This window comes from Crocodylus porosus, unplaced genomic scaffold (assembly GCF_001723895.1).
Source record: "Crocodylus porosus isolate Cpor-Errol unplaced genomic scaffold, CroPor_comp1, whole genome shotgun sequence".
In the NCBI taxonomy this organism is placed as follows: domain Eukaryota; kingdom Metazoa; phylum Chordata; order Crocodylia; family Crocodylidae; genus Crocodylus; species Crocodylus porosus.
The window spans coordinates 5,077,383-5,087,013 of NW_017728938.1; positions in this window are offsets into that span (position 1 = coordinate 5,077,383).

A 9,631-nucleotide genomic window follows, 5' to 3' on the forward strand; every position below is an offset into this window, starting at 1 on the left:
GCTGGGATCCTATAACCCCAGCTGACTTCCTGCCCTTCGGGCGGGGGGCTGGACTCGATGATCTTCCAAGGTCCCTTCCAGCCCTAATGTCTTTTTTTAAAAAAAGACTGGCAAAAGGCAACATCCTGATGACAGCCAGCACAGGTTTGTTGTGGGTAGGTCTTACTTGACCAATCTCATCTCTTTCTACAACCAGGTGACATATCACCTGGACAAACCACCCCCCACTGTACTATTTAGTACACCATTAATTTTCACTAAGAATTCATGGCACACATCTACTTCATAACATGAAACACCCACACACTGGTCCACCTTGCCACCACCATCAGCCTCAATTGCCAGCCAGCCAGGGTGGGACCACCTGCTATTCTCAAACCCATGTCTTTGTGATAACATATCCTATATACAGTTAAAAAAATTCATGTATAAAATTTCCTTTATTTTGTAACGGGGGGTGGGGAATGGAAAGGGACAGGAGGGGATGATTCACATGGCTTGTCATCAGGATCACCATGGGGTTGCCAACTGGGAAACTGGCCCAAGCCTAGGCTGGCAGAGTTTTGGGGTGACTGGCCAAGTGTGGAGTGGGGGGGGCACTTAGCATGAGCCTCCTGGTGGGGGGGCAGGGAGGTGGGGACTGTGGAGGCCAGTTTACTGGCAAACTTGCAGGCCGGCTGTAATCCATTAGCAAAGACATTACTGGGGGTAGATTAGTATTTGGCTCCCCCTGCTGGAATTTACAGGGAATTACACACAGGACTTAAGTCGTTTCAAAGCCCGTGGCGTGCAAACACAAATGTGACACACCAACATAACTGGGTTAAATTTTTTTTAGGTGTGTTAAATTAATGAAGATCAAATGCTGTGGCCATCCTAACCACGTCTCCACACTATACAGGTTCTCCTCTTATGAATGACCTGGGACCTGCCAATACACCCTCAAGTCTACTGCTATGTGAGCAAGCAAAAAAGATTATCAACTAGATCCTTTACAGCCATTACATCAGAAGGTGACTTAGCAAAGCTTGGCACTGTGAGCTGCAAATCACATGATCTAAAAAGGCCTGTGGCTGGTGTTTCCGGGTTTTGACCACACTAACCACAGAAGAGTAGCCTGATGGTCACTAGCCCAGGCTCAAAGTGAGCAGGCAGGGAGCATTGCTTACATATTCCATCTGCTGGAATATGCCATTAGCCTTTGCTAATATGAATCACAGTCCCCAGCCTAGACTTATTGTGCCCTAGGGGCTTAAGAGCATTGTCCCATGCCAGGAACCCCCTGCAAAGCTAAAGCTTTCATCACTTGGGGCTACGCAGATCAGCACAGATTTGCTGGGCAACCTTCTCTGTTGGCCACCCAGAGGTTTGCAGCTTCATCTGTTCCCTGCCCTGCATTGTTGCATGGTGCAACAGTGGCACTTCTGCTGTACAATATTTAGGGAGGTAGCAGTAGGCAGCTGATCAGCTGGAGACTACAGCCCTTCTCCTGCCAGTTGGTAGAAACACTCCACCTGCCCTCCAGACCATGCCAGGACAAGAAATGCAAAACCTGCCAACATATCTCCACCACTCTCACTGTAACTACAGCCCATCACCATTCCTGGATCTTATCGCTGCACCTCCAGAAATGTAATATATCTCATCCAGTGCAACAAATGCCCTGAGGGAAAATGTGTTGGTGAAACCAAACAACAAACTATGCACCAGAATGAATGCATGCTGAAAATCTATCAAAGACAACAATACTCAACTACCCATGGGTGCACACTTCTCACAGGACAATCACTTCCTCTCCAATCTCTCAGTTCTAACCCTCAAAGGGAATTTGCAAAACACCTTCTGTAGACGAGCCTACAAAATTCACTTCATCACCCTGTTGGATACAAAAAATCATGGACTCAGTATATATATATATACACACATTGGTTTTATGACACATTACAACCTGCCTGACATCTGATTCACCAGGTACCTGCCCAACAGCCTCTTTTCTACCTTGTACTCTATCACTGCACTGCCTTCCTTCAGCCTTTTTTCCCCTGCTCTCTTCCCCCTCCCCTTCCCCTGCTCTGCTTCACCTCTCTGCCTCACTTTTTGTCTTTCTAATTCTACCTATTTACATTCTGACTGACATCCTGCCACACTTTTAGCTTCTCTCATTCCTTGGAGTCTCCGACCAGCAGAGGCTCCCTATGCCTGAAGAAGGATGACTGTGCTGGAAAGCTTGCCAAGAACTTTTTCCCAGGTACTCAGTTGGCCTAATACAAGATATCACATCTAGTCAGAGAACCTTGCCTGCCTATGTCCTCAGACCAATGTGGCTACAACCAAAAGCCCATTCACCTGCCCTTGTCATCTCCACAGGAAACTGAACCTTTGCCCCAAAATACTATAGCTTAGCTGAGGGGATCTTAGAGCCCTTCTGGTGTTAAACCCCATTCTTCTGTTCTGTTCTAAAAAAGCTGAAACTAGACTGGAACAAAATGCTTGAGCTTAATGAATGGGGCTGAAGGGTCTGCAAGGCTCCTAATGAAGTCACAACTTGGCCTAGCAATGAGTTGACTAGCTTCAGCGAAGGCAGGGAACATTTACAACAGACTCCTCTGGAATGTGCTTGTCCCGGTTAGTGCTGCCCACCCTTTTGGACATTGTGTAGCTGGGAGTCACTGAACAAGCAGAGGAGAGGAGTGCCTTGGCAAGGGTACAAGCTGTGTCATCAGCATTGCCATCCCCCCCATCTGCAAGGAACACTTTACCTATGCTGGCCTGCTCCTTGAAAGGTTTCCTGTCCCACATGGGCTAGAAGGAGAGAATCAATAGCATTATCATCTCTAGCTTTCGCTGTCCTGAATGGCTCCAGTCACACATGAACACATCCTGCCAAACCCATGGATTTTCCAGCCACACCCACCCACCCAACCTCCAAAACCTAGCGGATTCCCCAAATTAGGCCCCAGACAAAGTGATTCCTCAATTGCTCTCACCCTCTTGCAACCCAGAGCCAACACTCTCTTTTACACCATCGGCAGCATTTGAACGGACAAACATGTCCCTGCAAAGTATGGAATAAGGTGTGCCTCAGCCCTGAGGCTTTGTGCGCAGCTTGGACTGGTCCAGGGGAAAAACTGAGAAAATCTACTTTGGAAATGGAAGGGGATGTGGATTTTCAACCAGGCTGCAGCAGCTTGTCGCAGCTGTTCCCAGGATCCTTGATGAACAGCCCATAAACCCATTGTATTGTCAGCTGCTACCAACATATGGGGAGAGCTATGTAACTGTGCTGTGGTTGAAAATTCAAAGGTCAAAGAGCTTGTCTCAGCATTGGGAGAACTCAGCCAGGGTTCAACCAGTTGTACACATAGCCAACCTCTCTGTTGACTCACAAGGCCACCATACAGCTAACCAGGCTAGCCAGCTGGGAGGAGCTTTGCAAATTGCCACAGCACCATAAGGGAAATAAATTGCTGCATCTGAAAGAAGTTTAATTGGGAGTTTACCTTGCTAATGCTCCCAAGCAAATCAATAACCTTTCTCTTGGTCCACCCACCTAGTAGATCAGCAGTTGCCATTGCCACTTATGAAGAAAGCTTTAAATCATCATGGAACTTTTCAATACCTCAAGGCCAAATAAACTTTAAGCAGTTTTAAGACAGGCGGAGCTTTGATTGAGAGCAACAGCTCTCCCTTTCACCCAGAAACCACCATTCAGTGAAAGGAAGAGAATTTTCAGACCTCTGCAAGGCAGCAGCTGAGATCTGAACCTGCAGCAATTTTCCTAAAAATCAGATGAGGCTGAAGTTGGTTGCTTATTCCCAGTTCCTTATTCGTTACTCTCAGTTCCTGGTTCCTATTTCAAAGCTAATCTATACCCAAGAAAAGCTTGTTATTAATGAATTACATGTCCCAAACAGAGAGAATTTCATTAGCTATGGATATTTACTAATTAACATGTAAAATAATATTCCCCATCAAGTACAGAGCCCTAAATGAAGGTCAGATTAAGATGGGATTATGGAGACAAATACTTCTTGGGCCACCCCGAAATCCTGTTGATGCCACTGAGGAACTGTCCCAAAGATCCCTGACCACAGTCTTGTCTGGCCCAAAACACAGTTTGGCTGCGCCAAGCTGCCAAATGACAACCACCCCAGCCAATGTACTAAATGTATGGGTTTGCATTAGGAACTGGTATTTTGGCTGGGATTATAGCCAGAAATCCTTCTTGGGCCATCCCATAGCATACCTCTGTGCCACCGGGGGACTCGAACATCTCTCACCAGCTTGCCCAGTTCAAAACATGGCTTGCCCATGACAGGCTGCGAACTGACAGCATGCCAGCCACTGTGCTAAGTATATGGACCCAAATAAGGAACTGTTTTTTGGGCTGGGATTATAGCTAGAAATCCTCCTTGGACCACCCTATGGCATACCTGTGTGCCAACAGGGCACAGTTATGGCCATCTCTCACCAGAATCTTGCCCAGGCCAAAACGCAGCTTGGCCATGCCAGGCTGCCAGTTGACAGCTCCCCATTCCCACTATAATAAGTATATAGGCTTGAATAAGAAATTGGCATTTTGGCTGAGATTACAGATTGAAATCCTTTCTGGGCCACCAGAGCACTCTCCTGGACATTCCTAACCAGAGTCTTGTCTGGCCCAAAACACCACTTGGGTGTGTGTAACAGGTCACCCTTCCCAGCACCATCTTCTTAGTCCTCTGCGCCTTGCATGGGACATCCTTGGGTCCTTCTTTGGGGTTTTTATGTCCCACCCTACACTCATCTGCCATGTCTTCATGGAAATTAGGATGATGTTCTTGCGAGCAGGAGGCTGTCTATTGTATTGGGTATGTTGGGGCCTTTCCCCTATGTGGGACTGACCCCTGATTTTCTAGCTAGGCCTCCCTGTCTAAACCCACTAAATGGGGTTTGACTCCAAGGCTCTAGCCTTTTCCATTGTCTTAAGGCCTGGGGCCCCTTTTCCTGCTCCAATCTGAAGCCTGGTCCAGAGGCCCAGGCGCCAACCCTACAGTCAGAGGGCTACAAGCCCAAAACCAGGGGACAACCCAAGCCTGCAGCCTCCCAGGCCACAAAAAAAACAATACCAAAATAAAGCTGCACCACAGGTGCACCAAATCTCCTCAGCTTTTAAGATTGCACCTCACTGGTGCCAGGGTTTGTGCCCCCTCTCCAGGGCTTCTCGCTGCCCCCTCTCCAGGGCTGGGGTTCCCACAATGCCAAGGGCCCCCTAGGAGACCTCCTCCAACCCCTAATAGCCTCTCCTAAACCTCTGGTGTTTTATACCACAAAAAACAAAACACAAGCCCCTGGGCTGTAACATAAATTCAAGATGCTCAGCTATAACCTTATTCCTGCCGCACCGGGGTACTCTATCCTTCACCCAGTCTTGGAGCTGTACCTGCAGTCTGGCCTCTCCCCTCTGCTTGCTCTGGGAGACCTCCTTCCCACAAGGCTGCTGGCAGGGAACTGCCTGCCTGGCCTCAGCCTGGGAATTATATAGGAGCCAAGCCCTACCCCTTCCGGTCAGCTGACTTCCCTTGGTTGCCATAGCAACCTGCACCTGTGCCTCTTCATTACTACTCCACAAGTAGCAGGCACCTCATTGCTCTGCTACATTGTGCCAGGCTGCCAACTGGCAGCCCTGCATTTCCACTGTACTAAGTGTTTAGGCTTGAATAAGGAACTGGATTTTGGGTTAGGATTATAGCCAGAAATACATCTTAAGCCACCCTATAGCATACCTCCGTGACATCGGGGAACTCTCCTGGACATCTCTGACCACAGTCTTGCCTGGCCCAAAATGTGGCTTGACTGTTCCAGCCCCCATTCCCACTGTGATAAGTATATGGACCAGAATAAGGAACTGGGCTGGGATTATGGCTAGAAATCGTTCTTGGACCACCCCATGGCATACCTCTGTGCCAGCAGGAAACTCTCCTGGACACCTCTGACCAGAGACTTGCCCAGCCAGAATGTAGTTTGGCCGTGGCAGGCTGCCAACTGACAGCACCCCCAGCCACTGTGCTAAGTATATAGAACCGAATAAGGAACTGGCTTTTGGTCTGGGATTAGAGATGGAATTGCTTCTTGGACCACCCCACACCAAAGCTCTTTGCACTGGGGAATCTCCTGGACATCTCTGACCAGGGTCTTGCCTGGCTCAAAACGCGGCTTGGCCATGCCAGGCTGCCAATGGAAACCACCAATGCTCCAGCCACTGTAATAAGTATGTGGGTTTGAATTAGGAACTGGTTTTGGGACTGTGATTAAAAATGGAAACGCTTCTTGGGCTGCCCCACACCATGACTGTGGCACCGGGAAATCTCCTGGACATCTCTGGCCAGAGTCTTGCCCAGCCTAAAGTGCGGCTTCGCCATGCCAGGCTACCTGACAGCATGTCTGTGTGCCACTGGGGGACTCCCCTGGACACTCCTGACCAGAGTCTTGCCCAGCCCAAAACATGGTTTGGCCATACCAGGCTGCCAGCTGACAGCACCTCAGACACTGTGCTAAGTATATGGACCCGAACAAGGAACTGGATTTTCAGCTAGGATTACAGCTAGAAATTCTTCTTGGGACACACCACGGCATACCTCTGTGCCACTGGGGAACTCTCCTGGACTTCTGTGGCCCAAAGCACGGTTTGGCTGTGCCAGGCTGCCAACTGACAGCACCCCAGCCACTGTGCTAAGTGTACGGACCTAAATAAGCAACTGGATTTAGAGTTTGGATTATAGCTAGAAATCCTTCTTGGGGCACCCCACGCAATGCCTCTATTACACTGGGGGACTCTTCTGGTTATCTCTTACCAAAGTCCTACCTATCCTAGGAAATGGTTTGGCTGTGCCAGGCTGCCAACTGAGTCCCCCCCAAACACTGTACTAAGTATATGGGCCTGAATAAGGAACTGGGTTTTGGGCTGAGATTAGAGATGGAAATCCTTGTTAGGCCACCCCACACTATGACTCTGTGGCACTGGGGGACTCTCCTAGGCATCCCTGACCACAGCGTTGTCTGGCCCAAGTGCAGTTTGGGTCTGCCACGCTATAAACTGAGAGCTCCCCTCTCCAGCCACTGTACTAAGTATAGTGACTTGAATAAGGAATTCTTTCTGGGCTAGGATTAGAGATGGAAACCCTTCTTGGGCCACCCCACACTATGACACTGTGGCACCAGTGGACTCCCCCAGACATCCTTGACCAGAGGCTGCCTGGCCCAATGCATGATTTGGCCCTGCCAGGATGCCAATTGACAGCTCCCTCCAGCCATGGTACTAAGTATATGGGTGTGAGTAAGAAACTGGATCTTGGGCTGGGATTATGGTTGGAAATCTGTTTGGGGCTAGCTCACAGCATGTCCCTGTGGCACCACAGGGCTCTCCTGGTCATCTCTGACCAGAGTCCTAACCAGCCCAAGACACAGTTTGGCTGTGCCAGGCCATGAACTGACAGCCCCCCAGACACTGTACTAAGTACATGGGCCCGAATAAGGAACTGGGTTTTGGGCTGGGATTACAACAGGAAATCCTCTTTGGGCCACACCATACCATGCCACCGGGTACTCTCCCAGACACCCCTAACCAGTCTTGCCCAGCCCAAAGTGCAGTTTTTTCCATGCCAGGCTGCCAACTGATAGCTCCCCATGCCTACTGTACTAAGCATAACCCGGGTATACCAGAGTGTGTACCCCTCTTTCCAATAGAAGGGGATGGTCAGCAGGGTGTACATGCTGGAGATGGGAACCACAGCTTGCTTGAAGCTTCCCCTTCTCCGGTGTCTCTATAGAGGAAGACCAGGACACAATACCTTAACTTTATATATATGGTTTATTCAGATGCAGGATAAAAGGGGAGGGATAGAATAAACTGGATGGGTGACAAAGATAAATATTTACATATAATTCTAATATTATAAAAGCCTAACTCTGTCTGTCTGTCCGTAACACTTTATTTGCGCTGACATACAGCCAATCAGAGTGTGAACAAGTGTTCCAACAGAAGCTGGCGGCGTGGTGGAGTGCCACCATGATGGTGGAGACACAGGTAATGGAGGGGGTGGCAAAGCCAGCAGATCTGGCCTCGTCCTCCCAGACCCTGCTCCCTGGAGGCGGGGGCAACAGAAGGGATGGAACAGGGTGGGCAAGGCCAGCAGCATTGCCCGCCCCCGGTCCCTGCAGGTGGCAAGGATAGGGCGGAGGGGGTGGGCAAGGCCACCGGAGCTGGCCTTTCCCTGCCCCTTGCTCCTTGCAGGTGACAAGCAGTGGTGGCACGGTGGGGGGAGGGAGTGGGGTTGGGCCGCTGCAGGGTGGGGGGAGGGAGTGGGGTCACCTGCACGGCCCGGCATGGGACGATGAGGCGGCGTATGGAGCAGGCCTGATGCAGGTTGGAGGGCTAGGCACAGTGTGGTGGTAGCAGTGGGGGAAGGGAAGGGGAGGGGAGGAGTGGCCCCACACAGGGCAGGAGGAAGACCAAGCTGGAGCCGGGGGAGAAGCCAGCCTGCTGTGGCGGGAGGAGCAGTGGGCCTGGGCTGACACGGTGGTGGTGGGGGAACGGGAGGAGCGGGCTCAGAGCCAATGGGGGAGAGGAGTGGGCCCAGGCCCGATGGGGGAAGAGGCTTGCTCCTCCCCTCCCCTCCCCTCCCCTCCCCCAGCTGATGCTGCATCGGGCGGGGCTGGCTGCTCCCTGCCACTGCCAAGGTGGGCCAGCGTCTCCCCCAACTCAGGCTCTGGCCCACCCCTCCCCAACCCCCCTTCTTCTCCCCGGTCAGCTTTGAGCCCGCTCCTCTGGTTCCCCTGCCACTGGCAGGTCAGCTTGGGCCCGCTAGTCCCCTCACCACAGCGGGCTGGCTTCTCTCCACCCTTGGGCCTGGTCCTCCCCCACATCAGGCCCAGACCCACTCCTCCCCTCCCCTCCCACCCCGCCACTGTGCCAGGGAGGAGTGGAGTGGGCCCAGACCCCAAGCAGCAGGTGGTAAAGGGGGAGCGGGTCCAGATGCGGGGAAGGGCACAGGGCTCCATCCTCACACACTCTCCCCACCCGGTTATTCCTGATGGGCAATTCGCTGGTATATTCAAGTAAAAAATAACAGAACAGGTAAACATAGCAGTTCCCAAGACTCATGAGAGAAGCCTGGCCCACAGATCCTCAGAGGGTAAGTATGTCCCAGCAATTAATGGGTAAGCACCCCCAAAATGTAAAGAACAATAAACAGTTAATAAACTTTCCAGAATAGAAAACACAACAAGCAATTAATAAACAGTCCAAAATATAAGACACAGCAAACAATTAATAAACACTAGGGCTGTGGGAAGCTTTGAGTACTGATTCAATTCGGAGGAGATTCGGCCCAATTCAGCGGCCAACTCTCCAAATCCGAATCAAATCAGGAGACCAATTAAAAGCTCTGAATCGATCTGAAGCTCTCTGAATTGATCCAGAGAAGATTCGGAGAGCTTTGGCAATTCAGGAAGTTTTCACTGACTGCCGCAAGGAGCTGGACTCGGACTCCATGCTGGTAAGTAGGAGGTGGGGGCTGGAGATGCAGGGAGAGGACCATGGGGGGACCCCTGCCAGGCTGCTCCCCCAGCCCCTCTGAAAGCCCCCCCAGTC